Here is a 26,828-nt window from a genome sequence, read left to right as displayed (position 1 = left end):
AGAATTGGCTATTTGGGCCCTTCTTGTTGAGGGAAGCATGTACTATTGTGCTTTCCATGTCTCTCTCTAAAGTGGAATCTTGGCCTTCATCTAATTTCCTGATCCCTTCCCTTGAAGGTTACTCTAGCAACCTTCCCCTTTGTTATTCAAGCTGCTCGATTCTAGCCATGAAATTGTCCTTAGTGTATTGTTTGGCCTAATTTTGGGCATTGTCTTTTGAAGTGGTTAGGCTCCTCACAATGGAAATACCTTGATGCTTCCTTATTGCTGATTGTAGGTATAAAGTTTCCAATTGTATTTGTCTTTTCCCTCTTCCTTTAACTGGTCTAGTATTATCCTTAGATCCTCTTGACATATCCATGCAGTCCTTTGTATAGAGCATCTTGTCCCCACCAAAATTTGCCACTCTTGGATATTTTTTGAAGCTCTTGGACAATGGCCCTTGCTCAAATTAATGTGTCTTGTAAGTCAAATGGGTGTATTTCTTGAGATGAGTATTCAATGGAGGGTTTAATCTATGGAGCAAAACTCTTAAGGCTTTTCAATAATTGAACCCAGATTTTAATTTTACAACATAAGTCTAGAATAAAAATACACAATCTTGCAAAGAATTTGAGACCCTTTTCCCTTATTCATGGCTACAATAATGCTAGCCAAATTTTCTTTATTACATCAAGTAGAGATTATTAAGATCAAGCTAGGAAGATTTTTGTTACAACTCATTAGCTGTTGACTTGACACACTATGTTTGCCCTTAGCATGGTTTAGAGCCTTAGTATTTACTATTTGTTATATAAAGATGTCTTAAAATGCCTCATGAAGCATAGTTTATAGGCAGTTGTAAAAACATGACCTAATGAGGCACACGGTGTCATTCTCGTTTTTGGGCTCTTCTTTGATGTTTATGACATGTGTATAATGGATTCTCATTATTATATAGCAGATCTCACAATTGGTGCCATCATTTATTATGTTCTTGTTCTATTCTCAACATGTTCTTTGTGTTCTACTTCTCATTGTCTGATTATGAGTGTTGAAGTTTGTGTTCTTATGTCTCTATGTGATTATCTTTGAGTTTCTATGAGTTTCTGCTATAAAATTAGGTATTCTTTCCATGAAACACTATTTGTCATATTATGTATTCTGCATAGATAGGGCAACAACACTTTGGTAATCTTGCCATGCTTTTTGAAACTCTAGTGTGGAAGTTTAATAACAAAATGACTTCAATTGATGCCAAGAAAAAATGACTTTGTTTTATGGACAAAAAATGAATTTGCCGTATGAAGTTCAAAGGGGATACACTGCAACAATTGTTGAGGTGAAGAGATACACTTGAGATTTTGCAAACCTCTTTGTAACATGTGAGACATTGGACCAATTGAGGTAGCAACTAGAGTGAACTATGTATGGACAAGGGTCAGAGCATCTGGCAAATTAAATCTTGATTGATGAAGAAACATTTATCATTTTTGAGAGCGTGGCTCCTACCTAGATATAGATTTTGGCCAAGAAAGAGAGAGTAGCCAATGACTATGCTTTGGGCCATGCTCAAATGCAATGTGTACTTTTTCTGCATGGGTAATTCTCTCTTCCAGCAGGGCTTCCCTCATGGCTCTTTGTTTTTTGGTATTTATGTCTTTTTCTCCATAATGGTTCTTTGTGGGGTTGGTGGTCTTGTGGTGACTTGGACATTGAACACTTTTGTACAAAGACCTATGTCGTCTTGCATTCACTTGGAAACTCCTGAGAGTACATGCAAGTCATATGCTTCAACCATAATGAACAAATGCAGCTCAAAGAGACATCACTTATCTAAATCCCATAGTGTTGACTTCAATATGTATCATTTGCGCTTGATTATCATTGCTTGCGTGTGTGATGACTTTGCTTTTTTTTTTTTGTATTATTTATACGTAGTCACAAAACACATTGTTTATTTATGTACACATTTATGAATCCATGTCACTTCGTGAAGATAAAAACCAATTGTAGAACTCATGATTGTACTAGAGTGTGGCATACATATCCACTAATCGTGGTAGGCTACTCAGTAACAATAGATATTTTGCAACATCCAGTAGCATGGTGCCTTGTCTGAGTCTACTGGCAACATATAGCTCCTTCTTAGTGAGAGTTTTATCAATCAGAGAGTTCTCTTGGCTAGCTTCAGCTAAGTCCATACCTCAAACTGTAGTCAGTACCTCGAAAGGAAGTTGGCACCACCTAGGTCAGGTCTCTTTGAGACTGCCGCCATTTGGCCAATCGCTCCTTTGAGACTTTTTTCATAATCTGGGCTCCAAGTTCCATTGTAGTGCGGTTTTCAAACTAATGTTTTCAAATTGACTTTGACTCTCTAATTGTCGCTTCATTGAATGTCACAGTTTGCATGCATTCATGTAGGAGCTTATCATAGTGCCCATTAAGATATTCTTGCTCTTCCTAGGATCGCGGATATGGCAAATATTCCTCAAGTTGCTCCCTAGGGAATGTGCCCATGTCTATAAGGACATAGGCGCATGCGAATAATTTGAGTCTAGCATCCAACTCCGTCAAGCACTATGTGACACTTCTATGTTCGATGAGGGCTTGCTCAGTTGCTATCTCATGCAAGGTCTTGGGATTTTCCCTAGGCTTTAGCATAGCTGGGGGCTCAGGCCTAGATGAGCAAGATTGGTCAATGCTAGGATTGCTTATGCTCTGAGGGTTTTCATGTTTCTCCTGAGGCCTTACTACTATTGTGTCATGGTTCTCCTTAGATGTGACTAATTGAGTTTCGTCAACTTATTGTGGCAATGTTGTATCCACTCTTGATTGGTCAACGTAATTTCTGTTGTCCATGGATTGAGCGTTGCAAGCAAACGTTGATGGTAATGGTTGCCTTGATTTATCAAAATACATGGATGTGTCTAAGGTTTCACCGCCATTATGAGAGATGGCAATGGGTTCATTCATGGGTGGACTTGATGCTTTATTCCTCAGCTCTTTAACACTCTTGGTCTCAATCTTCTTGGAGTCTAGAGCCACTTGCAATTTCCATTGTTTTCTCCTCTTTTTCTTGGGAAATCGAGGTATATCCTTTAAAGACTCAAGACCCTAAACTAGGTCAACCGGTGATGTGCTTGGTTGGGCCTCAGTATTCTCTTTCTCTGGTATGTCCTCATGGATCATAGCCGCGGCCTACTACTGAACAACCTCTCTCGATTGTGAGGGTAACTACCTCTTTTTTTGGATAATGTATCTCTTCAGCTAATTCCCCTCCGTTTAGACCCTCATCCAATTGTATTGGCAGTTGCTCCTTCAAGCATTTGCTTTAGACTATTGTGCTTACCCATTAGAACATGCCTCCAGTGCTTCTTATCAAAGAAGGCATTGTGTTCAGAGTTATTTTCTCTTACTCTGGAGGTTTGGGTGACTCTAGTGTAGAACCAAGAGACGGTTTAGGGTTCTTGTCATGTAGGCTTGGACAAAACTAGTTGAAGAAGTCAAGGTCGTATTTATGGGAAGCATATAGATCTAGGATTGCAAGGTCTTGAGTGAGGCAGAAGAGATATGTGCTAACATCGAGTACCATGCTCCCTACTCGTAGCCTGTTAGCCACGTGTAGATCTTCTTCTAGAAGCATACAAGGGATGTTTTTAGATAATGATAGAAAGATGGACCTCAAGGACCATTGCCAACACTCTTAATGAGGTCGAGGCAATGTACACAGGATCATGTATTGATGTCGAAAGGGCTTTCTTGATTGCTTCAAGCTTTTCCTTGTTTGTCTCACATTGAGCAATATAGAGTGAGGGTATCAAGTGCAATTCTCTAGCTGTGGCTTTTGGGATGTCCTTTATGACTTCTTCAACATCAGCTATATCGCGGGAGCAAACATGTTGGGGAAAGGGAAAAAAGTGAGTTTTTTTAGCAAGCTTTTGAGCAAGTTTTTTTTTGGCAACCCCTCTATTCTTATTCCACATATTTTACTTATTTCAGCCTTAGATGTACCCACCTCCACTTCCACTTCCACTTCTACCACCACCACCACTGCCATCATCGTTGCCACTAGCTCTGCCACCACCACTGCCATCATTACCTTCACCACCACCTTCACTCACTCACTCACTCACTCACTCACTTACACACTCTCTCTACATATAAATATCTCATTTTCTCTATCTCTCTCTCTCTTTCTCTCCTCTCACACAACACACATTCTTAGTCTCTCTCTCTCTCTCTCAACCCAAAAGTAATTTGTGCTAGCAGTCTGGATTGATAGAATCTATATTATATTGTATTATGAAAGGTGTTTCAACAAATAGTTCTCTCTATCTCTCTCTCTCTCTCTCTCTCTCTCTCTCATGTTTGCAATATGAAAACATTTGTAGAAGCACTCAAAATTGATATAACTTGTGTTACATTGGATTGTGATATGTCTTGCAACAAACAATTCTCTCTTTACTGATATATAGAGCTCTCTCTCTCTCTCTCTCTCTCTCTCTCTCTCATTTGCAAGACGAGTATTTGTGTGAGTACTGTAGGTTTAACAGAACTTATTTTACATTGGATTATAACATGTGTTGCAATCGCTCTTTACTTGTAAATAGTTCTCTCTCTCTCTCTCTCTCTCTCTCTCTCTCTCTCTCTCTCTCTCATTTGCAAGATGAGTATTTGTGTGAGTACTCTAGGTTAAACAGAACTTATTTTACATTGGATTATAACATGTGTTGCAATCGCTCTTTACTTGTAAATAGTTCTCTCTCTCTCTCTCTCTCTCTCTCTCATTTACAATACAAAATAATTTCTACAAGCAATCCAGATCTAGATTTATATTATATTGATATGTGGAAAGTATATTATTGTTCCATAATCTAATAGACAATGATAGTAAAAGATTATCATAAATTTGATCATAGCTAACCAAGTGATGTATGCCTGTATTTTCTCAACAAAATAAAATACATTTGTTATAAGAATTAGTAGTCTTTCCTTTGCTAGTTACATTATAGGCAATGTTGGAAAAAAATTTCTATTTCCAAATATGAGATGTAAGTTCTCTTCGATAAGCATGGATTGGTGTATAAATATGTCTATATTTGAATCCATTCCAAATACTCACTAAAAAATTTTCTTTATACATGGCTCTAGCAACCTCATTAAAAATTGGTTAAAAAATAAAACTTATTATTGAAGCTTACATATTTGTGAATTATTTATTGTGGTGGCAAGAGAGGATATTGATTGATGAAAATAAGTATAAATTTGATGCTCAATCAATATGCTTAATGAGAGAGAGAGAGAGAGTGTGTGTGTGTGTGTGAGTGAGTGAGGTAGTTGCAAGCAACTATCAACACTCAACTACGGCCAATGACTATGGCCAAAGCGCCTCCATATTGCCTACCTCCTTCAAATCCATTCGTGCCCCTACAATGTCTCTCTTTCCTGTGATGTGGTCCCATAGTAAGCTGCCCACATTCTTGAAAATATGCATGGGATCCAATAAGTGGTTGATCTGTAATGGGTCTAATATGGCAACTCATAGAAAACTGAGAACCATCACATTTCGTTTGGATGCAACTCCGAGTGGATCATTTTCAGCTCATACCAACTTTGGCGTTCATTCGTGCTAGAGGTCATCCAAGAAAACCTTTCCTAAGTTCATGATCCTTTGGCAAGAAAGTGATGTGTCCTTGATATACCATCTTCCTCATGGTTTGTGACCTTTGGGAGTCTAACTGTGTCCCACACAATGGACATGCATGATAACCTGAGGTAACCAGCCAATAGCTCTATCCTGTGAATACAAACTTGAACAAGCTATGATAGATATTACCGATGAGAATGGAAGCCTACTTACCTAAGCACTCCGCAAATCCCAAAAATTCATGCATGGTCCACATGAGAATGCTCGTATATTGGCAGACCGTCGACCATCATGCTTACTCAAATCTTAAGCTCATTGACTAATGGAAAAAGATAGACATCCATATTCTTGACTTTTTAGTGGCTCGGAACGAGCAAGCTAAGGATTAGGTGTCCTTTCTTCATAGAAAGCCATGGTGGGATGTTGTAGTTAACAAGGACTACATGCCACACACTGTAAGAAGTTGAGTAGAGACCGAATGGGTTCACCCTATCCATAACAAGACTGAGCGCCGAAGATTCCTTGCCTCTTATGAAAAGCCTGGAAAGGTAGAGTCAATGTGGCTCCATGCACGTGAATCTGCTTATATTCATTAGACTCCATCAATGGATCTATTTTGTGCATGCCACGTTGTCAAGATCGCCATGCCTGACGTACGAAACATGTCATGTATATGGGGGATAAGTGGAAAGTATCTAAGAAATTTTTGAGGGATGGTTTGCCCTTGCAAGTCCTGTCAATACCTGTGAACACCACACTTTGGACATGTCTCCATAGTCTCATATTCTCCTCGAAACATCACACAATCATTGACACATGCATGGATGTTGTTGTAGTCCATGCCAAGCTTTCCTAAACATGCTACACATTATCACGAGACTCAAGCATGGTATTTACAAGTGTTAATATATGATACTTTAGCAACCCAAAAAGAAATCGTAAAACACCTTGAAAAAGCATGATTGTTTTTTATAATGTTGCCAAAAAGAAATCAATGAAGCATTCGTAGAAGGTACCTAAACAACTCGGTCACACTTGCATCACTCCACCCGTATTTTGCTTGCACACTTAGGAGTGCAAGCAACATCTTCATGTGAGATACTCGACACCCATCATATAATGGTATGGATGCTTCCTCTCTAATCGAATTAGATGTCTTGGAATCCATGGGCATCAATGCATCGATCATTGCCTCCATCTTAGGCTCCAAGTTTGTAGGAAAGTTTGAAAGGCTACCTATCTCCTCTGGTGTTGACGGTATAGACTAGGCAGTGCCTTCCAAGTGGTGGATTGGCTCAGGCACTCCATCCATCGAATGCCCTTGAACTCTTCTAACTGGCTGCAATAGGTGCAATCTTCCTTAGGATGAGACATCACCTCCCTGTAATAAATTTTACGACCACATCCAATGTTTTAGTATATGATATTCAATTAGTTTACAAATACAATGCATGATTGATATACACTTTTCTTACCATTTGCTCAAAGTATGAGATCGCCTAATCAATTATCTACGATTGAAACTTGTCAAAGGGTCGTACGTGTTCTATAGACAATCGGTGTTTTCATTTAATTCATGGCTTGCATTGAGAACAAGGGCACGGGACACACTAATTAAGATACACCTCCCAATCTTGAACATCATGACCTTCATCATTTTCCATTTGGTCTACGTTATGACAAAAAATTTGTTTTTATTCTCATTATCTTTTTCTTTCTTAAATTGGTTGAGAAGGGATTTCTTCTCTTGTAACTCAACAAAAATTAAGGTCAACTAAAGTCTTGGTTTTCTCCCCCTTTCTTTGCAGCTGTCTTTGCGCTCTTCGTTTTATGTTCTCTCCCCTTTCTCTTTCATGTTTTCTTTGTCTTTCATGTTTATTCTCTCTTTCTCATTCTCTCTTCCTCTTCCTTTCTTCTTCTCCCTCTCTTATTTTCTATCTTTCTTTCTCTGTCTCTCTTTCTTTGTTTCCTCTCTCTTTGTTTCTCTCCACCCCCTTATGGGCGGGTCTACAGTATGTAAAGTTTAATATGCTATGCATGGAGGCGAGGGACTAGCTACCCTACGTCGCAGTGTTCCCCATCCCATGTTATTGTACTAGACTTTGCTACATTTTTTCATTTGTGTGTGACTCGATATACAGAGCGTCGGAGGAGGTAGCACAAAACATGTCAAGAAAACTATCCATTCACCTCCAAGTCCAATCTCTCGTTCGCTTTACCGGGCCTGGAGACACAGGCCTTCGACGCCTTTCTAAAGCATCAAACACACCCAAGGTGTACCTTTAACAAAACCTCTCTCTCTCTCTCTCTACTACTACTACTACTACTAGAGCCACCATCCCACCTTTCATATATTGCTCAAGAGTTTCAAAACACGAGAGTACAATAGATGCGATGGCCATTTCTCTCTTCCTATTCCTTTCTTCTTCTCCCTCTCTTATTTCCTATCTTCCTTTCTCTCTCTCTCTTTCTTTGTTGCCCCTCTCTGTTTCTCTCCACCCCTTTATGTTTTCTCAGTCATGCTCATCTCTCCCTCCCTCCCTCTCTCTCTCTTTTCCCATTTCTTTGTTATCTTTCCTGTTTATTCTCTCTCCTTCTCTCTTCCTTTTCCTTTCTTCTTCTCCCTCTCTCGTTTTCTATCGTTCTCCCTCAATGCATCACATTCTCCGCCCTCTCGCATTTCTTATCTTGTTGACTCTCTTTCTCCCTCAATGCACATCATTGTAAAAAAAAACAAACAAGAAAATAAGAAATTAAAGAACAAAAACAAACCCTCTCTTTGTTTTTCTCTACCCCCTCGTGTTTTCTCATTCATTCTCCTCTCTCCCTCCCTCTCTCTCTATTTCATTCATTCTTTATTATGTTTCATGTTTATTCCCTCTCTCTCTCATTCTTTCTTCCTTTTTCCTTCTTCTTCTCTCTCTCTCTCTCTCTCATTTCTCACTTTTTCCCTCAATGCACATCATTGTAAAAAAAAAAAGGAAAAAAAAAGAAATTAAAGAACAAGTACAAACCCTCTCTTTTTTTTTCTCTACCCCTCGTGTCTTCTCATTCATTCTCCTCTCTCCCTCCATCTCTCTCTCTATATCTCTCTTTCTTTATTATGTTTCATGTTTATTCCCTCTCTCTCTCGTTCTTTCTTCTACTCCCTCTCTCATTTCCTCTATTTCTCCCTCAATGCACCTTATTCTCAACAAAAATAAACAAAAGAAAAGGAGAAAGAACAACAATAAACCAAGAGGGAGCAATGCACTCATCGCAAAGGCCCAAGAATAGATTCTTCACCTCCTCTTCGTGACAGCAGCTCCTCTTCACCCTTCGTACACTTTCTCCTCCTCTTCACGGAAGGCGGCAACAACAGTGAGAATCTCTCCTTCTCTCTTTCTCTCTCTCTCTCTCTTTCTCTCTTCTCCCAAACATGTGATCTATTTTGCTCTCTCTTTCGCTCTTTGCAGTAAAATGCTACACTTGGGTTTTGGCTTGTTTTTTTTTGTCTGAGTATCGTCGTTATTAGCGGCATTGCTAATATGCATCGGAACTATCTGTCGCTATTCCCCTATATCCTTGTAATGATAGGCGTGTATGCATACACATGCACATACACATAGAGAGACGAATCAAAGTATTTGAATAAGAGAGAGATATAGAAACAAGTTCTTAATGAGGCACACATGTGGGTACATGCATACACACACATATACACATAAAGAGACAAATCAATGTAGGTCTATCTAGTATATATTACGGAAGTAAAGACATATCTTTAAATATTATTTCTCATACAAACTCTAATCCACCTTGACTAAGTAATTAATCAATGTTTTGCCTAGTCTTTAAAATAAAAAATACATTCTAGATACTTTGAATATATGGAATTTCAATTGGAAGGGTATTAGGACTCAATGGAGAAGAGAGGGAGGAGAGAGATATAAAAATAACTTTTGGATGTGAGAGATAAATATAAATATAAATAAATATATTGATTTCAATCATGAAGGGTTCAGTCACTCCAATGTTGTTGACTCGAGACTTGGATTTTTGTTTAGATATCCTCCTATGCTTCTTTGCTTTTGATACGATTTGGTCTTCAGCTGACATAGGTGGTTTAGCAGGGAGTTTTGGTACCCAAATCAATCGGTTACTTGTATAATACCCTTGATCGTGTAGCAACATTTTGGATATCCATCGCAGTATTGTACTAGCTTTCTATTGATACCTTTGTCTATAAGGCTTGGGCTTCTTTTGTGGTCTTCGATGATATTTGCAAGCCCAAAGTCTATCCTTGGCATTGTCTCCTAACCTTCTCATTTCAAGCATGGCCTCACTCACTGGTTCTCTTTGTTCAACATGCGCTTGTATCAACTCTTTCAACAAGTCCTTGTTCTTGTTACTAGGATTTCCTGGTATGTTAGAATATTCCTTGTCTTTCCCTCGAGGTTTGATTGGTCACCCTTGCTAGAGGTTGTGATTATCCTCACACTTGGTAGTGTCAAGTGTATCCTCTATGCTACATAATCACACTTACACTTTATCGTTATTTTGAAGGGTCTTCCTAGAAGGGTTTTCTTTCCACAATTTGCACTATTTGGCGGAACATGGAATAGGATAGGAAAGCTTTCCGTTTCAATAGTTACAAGGATTCTTCACTTCCCTATAAGTGCTTATGGGTGTCCCCCGTAAGGATTAAGAGTTTCATCAGTCAGTGTGAGCTCTGGTTAGCCTAGTAGAGTCCATGCTTCATAGGTCAAGATATTAAAATCTGCTCCTTCATCGATGAGAGCATCGACACTGTGCTCTCTTTTTGTGGTGAGTTTGATCCTAAGATAAGCAAGCCGTACTATGTCTTCATCTTTTGGGACTTAGCTTATAAGTTTAAGCCTTCTAATACATGCCATTGAGTTCCCAACTGCACATTTAGATGTGGATTCTCTATTGATGTCTTGTGTCACTTGTGCAGTGCCGTTCAAGGTGCATCTATTGTCAAGACTATCATGTCTAATCATCCTCGCAGTTGCACTTGATGTTATTGCATTCCGCTTTTACTAGATGCAGTCTGAATGCAACATATACATGTTTTTGTGGTGTGTCCTTTTTTCCCTTATTGGTTAGATTGGCCCATTGAGGTTCTAGGGTCTCTGTTTTTCTTTGTTCGAGTATGGGCTTTTGGTTGTTGTTTTGCAAGTGAGAATCTATGCTTGTGCAGAGCCATTACTACACTAGGATCTAATTTGGAGGACTTAGCATGGCACACATTTTCTCTCCGGCCTACTTGGGGGAGGTGCAGAGGGCAGAGCCCCCTCTGCAAGGGTTTCAAGGGTTAGATGTTTCAAATTTGTTTTATGCTCACTTGTCCAATTTTGACAATTTTCTATCCGATTCTCAAGAGTCCCATTATCATAATCAGATATTTGAATTTGGGTTAGTTCGGATCCGAGCATCTGAATCGGATGAATTCTGTGTGTTCGATCGAATGGGTTTTTAGGGTATCCGATTCCGAAAATTGGACTGGGGAATCAAACCATCCAAGTTTGATATTCTAGGAATCAGACGCTGTTACCAGCGTCTGATTCCTGCAGACAAGTTTCCAGGGATAATGAAAATCAACTCAATTATAATGATTTTAGTTATAAGGGGTCACACAAACTTCTAGAATGTCAGAATAGACCCTAATGAAGGATTGTATATACCTATAATAGTAAATAAACTCCAAAATACAAATCGGCAAACAAATCAAGCCCTCTTGCCCTGTTATGATAACAAAAACCCTAATGCTTGTTTTCCTTTTTTTTTTTCCTACCCTAATGCATCCAAATCACAAAGAAAACACCTACACTACTCCAACCTACCTTTCCAAATTAAAAAAACCAGAAACTTACTTGCTAAGGGGATCGAATACCACTTCAAGATTCGAGGAAACCCCTACTTCAATGCTCGATTCCGAGCATGCAAGCACTCAAGGCTTGAATCCATTGGTCCCGAAAATGGAACCAAAATGTAGAGGCGATCTCATGCTCAACCATGGACTGCTTGTTGTTCAAGCATTTCAAGTGAACACCTATGGCTATCTCTCACCTAGCCAATGCATCTTTAATTCTACCGGGGTGTAGTCAGCTTACCTTGATGCCAAAACGAGTTGCCTCTTGTCTCAAGCACACGCAAGCAAGCAAGAAGAGAAGAAGACGAGTCTACTTTGCCACACACCAAAGAATGAGCTTCTCATCATTCACTTTTTGAGTTTATATACAAAACCCTAAATCCCTTTTGGGCGGTCATCCCCTCATCCCCTTTTTTACATGGTTGGCCATGGCCTACTAGGGCCTCTTTCCCATTGTCCTCCTATCTCCATAGCTTCCTTTCTACTATCCATCTACATTTACAATTTGCACAAGAGGGAGCCTGGTGCTCTTTTACAAAATAAATCATGATGCACCTTGCACTCTTTTACAAAGTATTGACCTGTGCTTTTTCTTGTGCACCTCTCTCCATGATTTAGGAGTTTTTTGCACTTCTTGTGTTTCCAGATTTTTCTTAGTGCGCCTTCATCTTCCGTTTCACTTTTGCCTTGGCCTTGTCTTTTGCTTTAGATTTTCCGGATTTTGCACCTTATTCTTCTAAGGGTTAACACATTTATTCATGAAAAGAATGCTCTTAAGAAGAAAATTGATGGGATACATGTTGAGTATCATAGACATCTAGAAATGGTTGCTAGTTTGTAGAGTGTTAAGCAGATTGATCATGCTGAAAATTGGTCTTCTGATGTTGATATTATCAAGGCTAATATTACTAATGTATTGCATGACATTAGTGAACAAGTAAAGATTAGGGAGCTTATAGTGGATAAAATTCATGACATAAATGTTTTACCTCTTGTATCACATGAGCAGCATGCACAGGAGCAGTTTATTACTAACTCTCATGATGCTCATGAGCTCATAGCTCATGCTACACTCTCTTGTTCCACTGTCAGATTTTGTCTCTTTGTTTTTTCCATCATACTTGCTATGTATGCCTTTATGTTTTGTGATTGTCTTTTGAGGGAGTTATACAACCATTTAGAGGGCTATAAGTATCCTACAAAAGAGGCTCTACTTATCATTACTCTTTATGGCTTACTTCATGGTGCAAGGCTATGAGTAAGGCATAATTTTTCTCACTATATATGTTAGTTTTTCCAGATAATGAATTTGACACCATGATTCATGCAAGGGTTTGATCCATGGCTATGCCAACCATCCACCACGCTATGCCAAGTGTTAGTTGTTGGCATAATACACTATGTTAGCCCTTGGCATGGTTTAGAGCCTTAGTCTTTACTATTTTCTATATGAGGTAGTCTTAAAATGCCTCATGAAGTGCAATTTGTAGGCAATTGTAAAAACATGACCTAATGAGGCACATGATGTCATTCTCATTTTTGGTCTCTTCTCCGATGTTGACAACCTGTGTATGATGGATTCTCATTATTGTACAGCAAATCATCTAATAGTTGGCACCATCATTCATTATGTTCCTGTTCTATTCTTAGCATGTTCTCTGTGTTCTACTTCTCATTCTCTAATTATGAATGTTGAAGTCTGTGTTCTTATGTCTCTATGTGATTGATTATCTTTGATTTTCTATGAGTTTTTGCTATAAAATTAGGTATTTTTCCCATGAGGCATTATCTATCCTATTATATATATGCAATGATAGGGCAACAACAAAACTGTTTTAATTATGAAATTCAGATACATCAATGATTATATAGGTTGGAGGCTCATCAAATATATTTAGGATTTTGAAAAGATTTGAGAAATTATATTTATAATAATTATTGCAATGCAACTGCCCTAAAATGGAAACTTGCTTGCTTGGGAGAATGTAGAGAACTTGATCATAAAGATAACGATTTTGGCGAATCAGTTCTCCGTAACTCTTTAAAGATGAATAGCTTGACTAGCTTAAGATCTTCCATCCACTTGATTCTTTTGAGGTTGTTATGAAGATAGGCAAGTCAATTGGCATTGATGAAACATTAAACATTGCTTTACATCAATTGACACTCCCAATACAGTGGTGAGGGATTATATATACGCTCCAAGATTCTCATGAAGTAATCCTACTAATCAAAATCAAGGGAATACATTATAGAGGTAAACATTGCTCAAAACACCAAGATTTTTTGCCAATCTTCATTAATCTGAAAGAGATCCCATTGATTGTTAAAGACTAAATCATATTTGCATCAAAATTTTGCTTAAATAAGGTTGCAAACATATATTCCTATACATCAATTCAATTTTCGCTCCCATACCTTGTGAGACATGACCAACTACGATATCTTCAACGGCATGATTTAATGGTCCATCGAGATATTTTCCTATATAACGCTACTTGTGGTACTCTTTCAAATAAAAATGGTTTGTTGCCTAAGCTCTCTCAAGTTCACTTCACAATGGAAGGTCTTGGCCATTCCCACAAGCATCAACATGACTTTAAGCATCTACTTGTGCTAGATTTGTTGAGCTCACTCGTGTCGCACTTAGTTTGAGGAGGGTGACTATGGAAGGTTGTGCTAGATCTGTTGAACTCACTCGTGTCGCACTTTGTTTGAGGAGGGTGACTATGGGCACACCAACCCTCTGCCTATAGGGCAAAGTCTCACTTCGTTCCCCTAAAATGATATGAAGTCAAGGTCTAATTGATTCTACGTGGTCAATGTTACCTATACTATAATGCTTCGAACTATGGAGAAACTCTTAGCTTATCGAGACCACCCAATCTTAGAGCGGATTCATTGTGAATCTCGCTCTCCCGCTTCCCTTAGTTGAATAAACACAATATTAGTGAGTTTGGGAATCTCCCAATTTCCATTTTTTGAATACTAAAAAGGTGGCACTCGGATAACATGCCCATAAGTTTCTTAAAACCATATGATGTGACCTATCATTGGAAAGCGCTTGGAAAATGGAATTTATTGAGCTATAGAGCCCTCGATTTGGAGTTATAGTGTTCAAGTTATGAAAAATCAAAAGATTTGACCACGTGTCCCAAACTTATGGGAAATTCCCATATTTCCCAATATGGTGTTAATAGCTTTAGTTAACCAATTACTTAACACATTTGTGTTGCATAAATAAAATCAACTTCTTTAATTAGCCTTTTAAGTCACAGTGTTCGTTCATGTAACTTAAGTGCCGATACAAACAATGAAAATAATGCTTTGAAATACAATTTCTTTATTTATTAAAGAGTCTTATACAAGTGTCCACCCATTGGAAGAATGACCTAAATGCCTTTATTTTACCAATATTTCACTTTTAACTAGTAACACAACCATCAAGAAGTCCATCCTCAATCACATAGGGATTTGGGAAATTCCTAAGAGTCTAAGGAGTTTACTACCCAGAGCCCCCCTGGCACTCTTAACTCCTATCCAAGGGTTCCCTACAAAGCGACCTCTCGATCGGAGATCTTCGAGGCAGAAAAAAAGCCAATCCCCCTTGGTGAAGGGTTCCGTAGCCAGCCTAAGGGGAGGTTTAGAATGATTCCTTTTATCCTATTGTAAATTTGGTGTATTAGGGTTCTAACTAGTACAATCAATTCTCCTAAGTGCATCAAGCAAAACTTGCATGCATCATTGCAATCATAAGCAATTATTTTCCAATAATATTTCTACACAAACAAGAAGGTAATTAGAGTAAGATTTAACCTAACATCAATTTTTTCCAACTTGATTTGTTCCCTTCTTGGATTTTCTTAGGTTTCCTTGAACCCTCAAATGGTTCTTTCTATTAGACCTCTCCTTAAGCATTATCTGTTTATCTCCCCTTGTTGAAGGTTGGTCAATTTCCTTAATACGAGCCCTATCTATTTTACTAGAGTTCTATATGTTAGGGTATGGCTAAGGCTTATCTTAGCTTGCAAAAGCTAAGTTGACAACCTTAGAGTCCTCTCAAGTGAGCTTGTTTAGAAGCTACATAAGCTAATCAGGCAAATATTTTCCCTAGGAAAATTTAAGCTTCTAAATTTTCCAAAAGAGGATCACTTAAGTTTTTACATTTTGTTTTTTTAGCTAGCTAATCTTTGTAATAAAATATTTTTTAAGTTTTATTCTAATTATCCTTGGTTTCTAATGGCTAGGAACACAATTTAATAATTTCATCTTAACTAACGACTAAGTATGTAATTAGATCATTTCATCTTAGCTAACAGCTAAGTATGTAATTTAATAATTTCAAATTAATTAATAACAAATGTGATTTACTCTATAAAGAAAGTACCTTCCATTTAATTAGTTTAAATTAATAACCAATTTAATAAATTCCATTTAACTCTCTTAATCACTTTTTTCTATGACTACATGGCTCGTATGCCTAAAATATTTTTGATACAACTATATGCTCCCTATTTATTAATAAAAAATTTGACATAGATTTAACCCTTTTGAATTTAATATTAATCTACTCCATACACATGTTTACATGCAACTATCCTTGAATTTTTCCTTTAAAAGTATGAGCCTATTTGATGCATTATGATGCCATGTAATAATCCTTCCTTTCAAAATTAATATTTCCTACTCAATTCCAACAAAAAAATTTAACTTGTTTATTTGTTAATTATAAAATTTGCATCTAAATTCTAGAAGAGCTTTTGTTATGCCTATGAAAGGAACTTGGGATTGTATTGTGAGAGATGGTGCATTGTCCACACTCGTGGCTCCATTTGCAACTCCCTAGTTCCCCGCTCCAGAGTATCATCTCTTGAGAACCATCATAGATAGTGTGCCCTCATACATTAGCCTTCCAAGCTTTATAGATCTTCAAGATGAAGATCTTGTAGAGATGAAGGAGATGTTCATAGATGCTATAGTTGAGGCAAGCGGAGTTCTGTCAAAGGTAGTGGTTCTTGGTCCAATAATCTTGACCCTCTTTCTTTTGTAACTCTTCTCTTCCCTCTCTTTACTATTGCACCCTCTTCTTCTTCTCTCCTTCCCTTCCATATCTCTTCTTCTTCTCTCTTTCTACTTCTGTCACTCCTCTATCCTTCTCTATCCCCTTCTAATCCTTAAAATTTTTTACTTCTTCTCCTTATAATTCTTCTCTCCTTTCTTCTATCCCCTTCCTTCCTCCTACTCTTGTCTTTCTTATTCTATCCTCTTCCTTCCCCCTCCTTCTATTCTTTTCTTTGTTCTTCTATCCTCTTTCTTACTCTCCTCCTCCTCCTCCTCCTCCCCCTCCTCTCTCTCTCTCTCTCTCTCTCTCTCTCTCTCTCTCTCTCTCTCTCTCTCTCTCTCTCTCTCTCTCTCTCTCTCTCTCTCTCTCTCAACATATATTAGCAACAACTAGAGGGTAGAAAAGATTGCTTAGCTAGCCTAAGCTAAGGATTTTATAGGCCTTAGCTAAGGGCTAAGTGCCTTATTGTGGTAATGGTGTCATATGCTCCACTTCAATTGTAACGCATGATGTGTGATGGCATGGTAGCTTAGAAGGTGTTGAGTAGTAAGCATTGTTTATTTTTTATGGGAGGTGGTGATACAGATGATGGCGGTAAGCTCAAGGGAAGGTGTCCTCATTTGATCCTATGATGGCAACACAGTTCGACTGGTCTTGACATTCAAATTTTTTTCCTATGGTTTAATTTTTTTAAAGTGCACCCCCTCCTAGATCCAACTTCAGACAGAGGGAGGTGGGGTGGGAAAGGAAAGAAGCATTACAAAGAGTGAAGAGATTGCCAAGGCTGATCATATCTCTGCTATAGTGACATTGCTATGCTCAAATATCTTTTCTCAATGGAATCTCAATTTTCAATGTTAGTTCTTGTTATTGTCTGTACCTCAATAGCATTCCTACTAAATGGCTTATATGTATTGGAATAATATTTTATAATCTTATTTCACATAAATTTCAAAAGCTTTATGCACTACCACAAATTGGAATAATAGAGAGTTATTGCAATAATATCCATAGCTAACCTTAGGTACAACATGTGAAATTCATATATGGATATTATAGCAATAATATCCATAGCCATCCTTGGGTACAACATGTGAATTCACCTAAGAACTATGCTAAAGAGAATAACCTTATCTCTAAATGGCATTCTATCCTTCAAAACTTTGTCTAGCACCTCAAAAATGCAACAATACATCATTGGAGCTCCATCTCATATCCAAGTGGATTTCCCTGAATTGGACTAAGAAGATGTGGAACCAGCAAAGAAATGAAGCTAGACAAGTTCAATGTTGAATCTATCTCAAGATGTGGATAGTGATGAAGGCCTACAACCAATGTGACTTCCCAAGATGAATAGAGACCCTAGAGAAAAATTGGTGTGATAGCAATAAACCATATAATTGTAATGGGCCTTGCTTTGTTATAGCAGTTGAGCCACAATGTGTTGCAATAAATTTGTCTTTGATTTCATTATATTAACTTAAAGTTTGAATACTTATGTGCAAGCAGAGTAGCACAACAAAAGTATTGTGGGTCCATAACCCATAATTCCTAGGATGGTTCGATAACAATTCACCATTGAACACACTAACCCTAAGTTTTCTTAAGATGAGAACATCTTGATTCCTCTAGCAGGGAGAGGATGTAATGTCCTAATTTTTCTTAAGATGAGAACATCTTGATTCCTCTAGCAAGGAGAGGGTGGAATGTCCTAAGTACAAAAACTTTAGTACTAATTCCCAAATCAATTTGTTGAGTTGACCTTCTAAAATTCAATCACAACCTGGTACCCTTCCACATGTGCACACTGTAAAATATTACACGGCGCAGCGAACAGAATCTGAGAAAGAGATAGAGAGTACACAACAGATAAGAGGAGAATCAGTAAAATTCTTTAACTCCAAACAACTGATACAAAGATGGCTCTGTCCACCCGTGCGCTTCCACTGTGTGAAGCTTAGATGGCGATCTAGACAGAAGATAGGTGAAGAGCTTAAGGCTAGCTGGAACAACAACTCTGACTGGGTGAAAGATGAGTGTGAGATGGCTGCGAAGGGGTTTAGCTTTTATAGCCCGCGAAGGTCGTTAGGTCGGCCTGCTGACCGACCTACCATATGAGCCTCCACTAGTCGGCCAGGGAATATTCTAGGGAATATTCCCTTTACCATCGGGCCGGGGGCGCTGCCCCCGGACCCCCGCCAGGGGGGCCAGCGGGACCCCCCAGCCAGGGGCCGCTTCCGCGGCCCCCGGACCCCACAATAGGGGCCCCTTTTAACTCCCTTACCACGCAACTCAATGCAATGTGCCTCGAGTTGCTACCAGCTTAACCACTCTGTCTAACCCAAAGATTAGACCCACAACAGTCACCTTTTTGCCATCCGGTCACATAGACCTCATCTGATATACAAGTCAGGACTCAACCAATGTCCGGGCTCACATTTGGCTTCTCCTCATAATGGGGGCCTTACAACTTTGAGCACCATGGATCATTGGTAGCACCTAGTGAGGGTGGGGCATTGATCATATCTAACACCCCCCCTCAATGTCCACCCATAGGTGAACTATCTCCTCGGCCCAATGCCGAGTCTCTGAAGATGAACTTGAAGCAGATCCTTTGTAAGTGCTTTGGTGAAGATATCTGCTCCATTCTCCTCTGTTGGACAGTAGACCAATTCCACTATCCCATCCTCCATCAAATCACGCACATAGTGATACTGGATCTCTATATGTTTGGTGCGTGCATGAAACACTGGATTTTTGGCAATGGCGATGCAACTCTGATTGTCACATCTCAGCACAGTTGGTTCTTCATCCTGCACTCCCATATGCCATAGAATCCTTCTCAACCATACGGCCTCACATGCAGCAAAACAAGCTGCCTTGTACTCTGCTTCGGTAGAAGACAATGCCACTGTTGGTTGCTTCTTACTAATCCAAGAGAAAATTCCTGAACCCAAAGAGAAACAATAACCAGAAACTGACTTCCTGGAATCAATGTCTCCTGCCCAATCTGAGTCACAGTTCCCCACAAGAGAAGTTCCGAAACTGTATGTGATACCATAGTCAAGAGTTTTCTTCAAGTATCTGAGCACCCGCATCCCAGCCTTCCAATGACTCTCATGAGGTTTGTTTGAGAACCTGCTCAAAACACCAACAGCAAAACTGATATCTGGTCTGGTGTTACACAAGTAGATTAGACTGCCGACCAACCTCCTATACCTCCCAATGTCTGCAAGTGCTGATGTATCCTCAACGGATAACTTTACATTCACCTCCATAGGTGTAGCTATCTCCTTGCACTCGGTCATGCCAAATGCCTTCAAGATCTCCCATGCATACTTCTTCTGAGAGATGAAGATCTTTCCTGGCTCTTGCCAGACTTCAATCCCCAAACAATAGTGCAGCAAGCCCAAGTCTGTCATTTCAAACTCAAAACTCAAAGCCTTTCGAGTTTGGTTGATCATATCTTCATAGTCACCTGTAATAAGAAGGTCGTCCACATATAGGACAATCACTACAGACTTTTTACCATCCCTGTAAACATACAAGTTAGCATCTGAGGCACATCTTTTGAAGTTTAGGTTTAAAAAGAACCTATCTATCCGCTGGTACCATGCTCTGGGGGCTTGTTTCAGCCCATACAATGCCTTCTTCAGTTTACACACTTTGTTCTCAGAATGGGGGGCCTCAAACCCTGGTGGCTGAGCCACGTACACCTCCTCCTTGAGGTCACCATTTAAGAACGCTGACTTAACATCCATTTGGTACACTGGCCACTTCTTGTGGGCAGCCACTGCAAGTACCGTGCGAATAGTGGTCATTCTGGCAGTTGGGGCAAATGACTCTTGAAAATCAAACCCTTCAACTTGTGAAAATCCTTGGGCAACCAGTCTAGCTTTGTACTTTTCTAAGGTACCATCAGCCTTGTACTTTACCTTCCAGATACACTTGGTGCCAATAATCTTCCGCTTTGCTGGCCGATCCACTAGCTCCCAAGTGTCATTCTTCATTATGCTGTCATACTCCGCCTGCATAGCAGCCTTCCATGATGGATCTGCAAGTGCTTCTTCTAAGTCAGTTGGCTCCTTTACTTCTCTCATAATCTCAACCATCAAGGCCATGTTGACTATGTGAGCAGAAGCCCTCCTTTGCTCCTCTATTCTCTGAGACCTCCTTGGTCCGTCTGCCTTCTCCTCAACAGATGCAGGCCTAGGATTATTGTGGTCATAGAGCTGCTTCACCCAGCGCGGCAATGGCTTTTCCGGTGGGGTGATGTCAGGTTGGTGAACTTTTTCCTCATCATCTGAAGATGATGCTTCCTCCTCCTTAAGGATAGGGATAGCTCTCGGGACAGGTTCATAGTGGACTACTTCTTCGCTTGATGATAAAGTGGAAGACCTTGCCTTCTCCTCCTCCACTGTATGCGGCTCCTCCTTGAACACCACATCACGGCTCGTGATGATCTTCTTTGCCTCTTGGTCATATAACTTGTAAGCCTTCTGCTCATCACTATAACCCAAGAAGATACATTTTCTGCTTTTTGGTTGTAACTTGTTTCTCTTCTCATCTGGAACATGTGCATAACATTCACATCCAAAAATTCTGAAATGTGAAACAGATGGTTTCTTACCAGTGTAAGCCTCATGAGGTGTTTTTCCCTTGAGAGCCTTTGTGTAGCTCCGATTTAGAATGTAGACTGCAGTATTAACAGCTTCAGCCCAAAAATGGTTAGGCAATCCCTTGCCCTTTAGCATGCATCTTGCCATCTCCACAATGGTACGATTCCTGCGTTCCACAACACCATTCTGCTGAGGTGTGTGAGGCGTCGTCAATTGACGCTTGATCCCTTTGCTCTTGCAAAAGCCTTCAAACTCCTTTGAGTTGAACTCACCACCACCATCTGTTCTAAATTTCTTCACACTTTTCCCTGTTTCATTCTCAACAAGTATTAGCCATTCTTTAAACTTACCAAAAGCTTGAGCCTTATCACGAAGGAAGTACACCCACATCTTCCTACTGTAGTCATCGACAATCAACATAAAATAAGAAGATCCCCCCAAGGCCTGTGTAGGCATCTTACCACACAAGTCAGCATGCACCAACTCTAGAGGAGCATGTGCTCTATTCTTGCTTTCTTGTGGAAATGCCTTTCTCTGTTGCTTGCCCATCATACAAGCTTCACATGGTTCCTTCAATTCAGTTATTGTAGGTAGGTGAGCAACCATACCTTGCTTTTGCATCTCCTTCAATACTGCAAATCCGATGTGTCCAAACCTTTCATGCCAAAGCTTACTTGTGCCCACTCCAGCGGTGGCTGTAAGAGCACTTAGCTCATATAGGTTGTTCCTTCTTTCTCCTTTGCCAACAATTGTGCCAGCACTATCAATAATTTCTGCACCTGTCTTCTTGAACCTCACTTCATGACCAAGATCAGTTATGGCAGCAACTGATAAGAGATTTCTCCTGATTTCGGAAACATACAACACATTTGAAAGCTTTTTGACTTCACCATTTGCAGCAACAAAAGAAATAGTACCTGTGCCCGCAGCAGGGCATTTAGCATCATTTCCAACCGTCACAGTGATGGATTCTTGTAGAGGCTGCATAGAACTGTATAGACCTTTCTTGTTGGTCATGTGACGGGAGGCCCCACTATCCAACACCCAAGAGTCAGTGGTAGATTCTTCTTGCGCCGAGGAGCACACTTCCTCAATGGTCGCCATGAATAATTCCAACTCTGCTTCAGCCGTATTGGCTGTCTCTTTCCCTTTAGTTTTAAGGGTACCATTCTTTTCATCTGCCTTCTTGACACGACAATCTGCAATTGCATGTCCTTTCTTCTTACAGTAGAAGCACTCTCCTTGAAACTTCTTCTTGCCGCCCTTTTTCTTTTTGTCACCATCATTTTTGGTGGAGGAAACACCTTTGCCTTTTGCATTGGCAGAGAATGCAGCATCTCCATTGTTGCTTCCTTCTCGGGCTTTCAGCCTCAACTCCTCCTCCATTAATAATGCACAAAACTCCTCAAAAGTCAAAGCTTGAGGTCTCACCTGAGTATTAAGGGCAGTTACTAGTCCATCAAACTTTTGTGGACAAATCCGAAGACACCTCCGAGCTAGCTCTTCGCTAGTCTTTTGTATCCCAGTGCCAGCCATCTGGTCGCGCAGATTCTTAATCCGAGTGATGAATGCTTCAACCGTCTCTCCTTCAGCAAACTTCTCCGCTGCTAGTTGATTCTCCAAGTTTTGAATCCTTGTTTGGTTTCGTGTTTCATACTGACTCCTTAGTACATTCCAAGCCTCTGACGCTTTGGTTGTATGCTGAATCAGAGTCAAAACACTGTCAGAACAGCTTGTAACTAAGGCACACAATGCATCTGCATTCCTTCGTTTCCAAGCTCGTAGAAGATCTGCATTCGGAGGAATCATCACACTAGGATTTGATGGGTCGGGGGTAGGCTGTGGTTCTGCGTCAGTCCCCAGCACAGTCTCCAGAAGCTCATAAGAATCAAGGATAGTTGTAATTTTGAACTTCCACAAGGTGTAGTTTGTACCATCTAACTTGCCTTCGCTGAAGGTTGGTGGACGAATCCTCAGTGTTTGAATAGCCGGTACAGCAGCACCACCTCCTGCACCGCTTCCTGATGCGCCAGAACTGCTTCCCGGAGTCGACATCGTTTCTCTTTGCTGTTGAAGCCTTTGCCTCTTGCACGCTCTCCGATCTCTAGAGCCCCCTGGGCTCTGATACCATGTAAAATATTACACGGCGCAGCGAACAGAATCTGAGAAAGAGATAGAGAGTACACAACAGATAAGAGGAGAATCAGTAAAATTCTTTAACTCCAAACAACTGATACAAAGATGGCTCTGTCCACCCGTGCGCTTCCACTGTGTGAAGCTTAGATGGCGATCTAGACAGAAGATAGGTGAAGAGCTTAAGGCTAGCTGGAACAACAACTCTGACTGGGTGAAAGATGAGTGTGAGATGGCTGCGAAGGGGTTTAGCTTTTATAGCCCGCGAAGGTCGTTAGGTCGGCCTGCTGACCGACCTACCATATGAGCCTCCACTAGTCGGCCAGGGAATATTCTAGGGAATATTCCCTTTACCATCGGGCCGGGGGCGCTGCCCCCGGACCCCCGCCAGGGGGGCCAGCGGGACCCCCCAGCCAGGGGCCGCTTCCGCGGCCCCCGGACCCCACAATAGGGGCCCCTTTTAACTCCCTTACCACGCAACTCAATGCAATGTGCCTCGAGTTGCTACCAGCTTAACCACTCCGTCTAACCCAAAGATTAGACCCACAACAGTCACCTTTTTGCCATCCGGTCACATAGACCTCATCTGATATACAAGTCAGGACTCAACCAATGTCCGGGCTCACATTTGGCTTCTCCTCATAATGGGGGCCTTACAACTTTGAGCACCATGGATCATTGGTAGCACCTAATGAGGGTGGGGCATTGATCATATCTAACACACACTCCCTCTTTAGAATATGGGAGCTTAGAGCAAGTAGAATACAAGCGGGTGTGTCTACGAGAGAGAGAGAGAGAGAGAGAGAGAGAGAGAGAGAGAGAGAGAGAGAGAGAGAGAGAGAGAGAGAGAGAGGCACATCAATGTAAGCGAGGAAAGGAGAGGCCCGAAATTGACCAGATATGGGATGCCTTCATCCACTTGATGAAAAAAAGGAGGAGGAGGAGGAGGAGTAGGGGCTATTACACACACTTGGCTGCGATAGAAGAAGACCATCACCTTGATGCAGAAGAGGGATGTTAATGTACTTAGCTTGAACAAGCTGCACCCCACCCCATCCATCACCTGCACCCCACTATCTCCTAAGCTACTTGATTAGACCACCTACTAGAGAGAGAGAGAGAGAGAGAGAGAGAGAGAGAGAGAGAGAGAGAGAGAGAGAGAGAGAGAGAGAGAGAGAGAGCACAACACTACTTTGGAGACACAATACCTTTTCAAGATCCTTGAGAGAGCATCAAGGCTCAAGAGTATTCAAAAGGGGACGTGAGTCTTGAGTGTGTGATGACACCCAAGAGGAGCACTTTAGCTTTGAGACAAGAAACCAAAATGATATTGATGATTCCAATTGTTACACAAGCCTTCCAAGTGTCTTTGTATAAGCATGAAGGAATGATATACTATATAAGTAAAGCATGTAATTCAACATTAGCATCACCATAGAAATACTTAGCATGCCTGTCACCATTGTATGAACACTGATTATGTGCCATAACCATTGAAAGACTTGCACTTGACACAAACATTAGAGAGACCAAGCATGCACTTGTGGGACCTAGGCAAAATAATTTAAATCTTTCAGAAAATAGGAACTCATGCCCTCTTTCATGACCTTGTGGTGCCAAGTATTATTTCCTTAAGTCACGATCATCTTGTTGATTCCAAGGGAAAAACCTATAAATATTTCTTTCTCTAGGCAAGAGATATGTCTACTTTAGACCATACCTTTAAAGGAAATAAATCTTAAGTTCCCTTGAAAGGGATTAGAGACAAACCTGTATTCTAGATTCATCGATTTAAGACCCAAAGCAAGAGGTGAGACTACAAGAGACTTGGTAGCCCTAGAATGAGATAAGAGAGTTCTAGAATGTCTATGTATTATATTATGATAAGGAATAAAATGAACATATAACATATTATGCCCTCTTTAAGAGGGAAACTTATGACTTTTGTTATCCTAATTGGGGATACATGAAAGGACCTGTTCATAGTATTCAGAAGATATGTTATGTAATTGGAAAAAGTGATGATTTCCTAATTAAGATAAAGGCTATTTTCCTTGCCTTTGTTTTGAACTTGAGAATCCCCTAAGGGAAAAAGCTATGCTCATTCCAAGGACTTATCAAATGAGGGTTTAATTTAGGGTGGATCACCTCCATGAATGCATTGTGGATATGTCAATAAAGTTAAGAGACCCAAAAGGGCACTGCTTGACACATTAGGCGAAGGTCGAGGACACCACACATGTGCATCAAGGAGGATTTGGACATCCTATGCTAGGCCTAGGATGGAGATGGAAACTTATGTGGGTTTACATATGTGGGCGTCGAACATTAGGAAAAATTTGGGCTCACATTTGAGACCAATAGAGAGAGAGCTACCATCATAGTAAAAATGGAGTTTTTATGTTTTAAAATTTTTTATCTCATTTTAAAATTTATTCCACATAAAACATTTTAAGGTATTTTTAAGAGAAATTTTCATAAAGGCACAAAAAGAAAGAGGCTCCCGAACAATTTACGATATAGATAGCAAAAAAAATTATCAGTTGTATATACCCTCCCATTCTCCCTATCTTTTTCTTGAAATTCTTGATTATTAGTGATCCCTTCATTGTAATATTCCTTATTTTTCTTAAAACTCTCCAACACTTCAATGAATTATCTCTCATCCCAAAATTTTGTGTGTGATTTGCTATTCTCACTTCTACTTTCATTCAACATCTTCTTTTGTTTTATCTTCTATTTCAATGGAAATTATGCATCTTTGGTATCTCTTCTCTTCTATCAAAGCAATTACAATATACAATAATTTAGATATTGATAATGAGAGGTGGACTCCATGAGAAGGGCCTTAGGTTGGCTTATATAATAATTTAGCTATTGATAATCCCTTCGTTTAACCGTGATAAAAGGGGTCATCCGAAGTGGTGATTTGAGCCACTTGACCAAGAACTCCTACTAAGTGAGTACTCCTGTAGCCTATCTCATTTACATATTTTTTTCATTTATCTCTGTCTCTATTCTTTATCATTTTATACTTGGATGTGAGCCCCAAGGAGAACAAGGCATCGGTGGGGTCTCAAATCTAATCTTGGTACCCAAGGATCTACCAAGTTCTCACGGGGCGACACGATTTTTCTTTTTATTCCCGCTCACTTTTATTTTACTCTAACCATCCTTATTTTCTTTTTGACAAAATGCCACTCCTAGGAAGACAAGGTATCGGCCTTGAGTCTTGACTCATTCCTAGGATTCTACCAAGCCTTCACAAGGAGATGAACATTAGCTCTTTGAAAATTTTCTTTCTTTATTTTTCCTTACTACAGGGGTTAGAACCCCTTTTTACACACCTCCATATTATATATATTTTAGATATATTTATTATTTTCCTCTCTTTTTTGGCAAGCTTTCCTAGCTGCCTCACAAGTAACATGGATTCCTAGTACCAACTTCCTAGTAAACTAGAAGGATAGGGTCACTAAGACTACCAACTAAAATAGCTCTTTACAAGCC

Source organism: Lygodium microphyllum, chromosome 24 (assembly GCF_053477565.2).
Source record: "Lygodium microphyllum isolate KBCC chromosome 24, Lygodium_microphyllum_v1.1.10, whole genome shotgun sequence".
Lineage (NCBI taxonomy): Eukaryota > Viridiplantae > Streptophyta > Polypodiopsida > Schizaeales > Lygodiaceae > Lygodium > Lygodium microphyllum.
The sequence above is the reverse complement of the archived record's forward strand: the minus strand, read 5'-3'. Positions refer to the sequence as shown.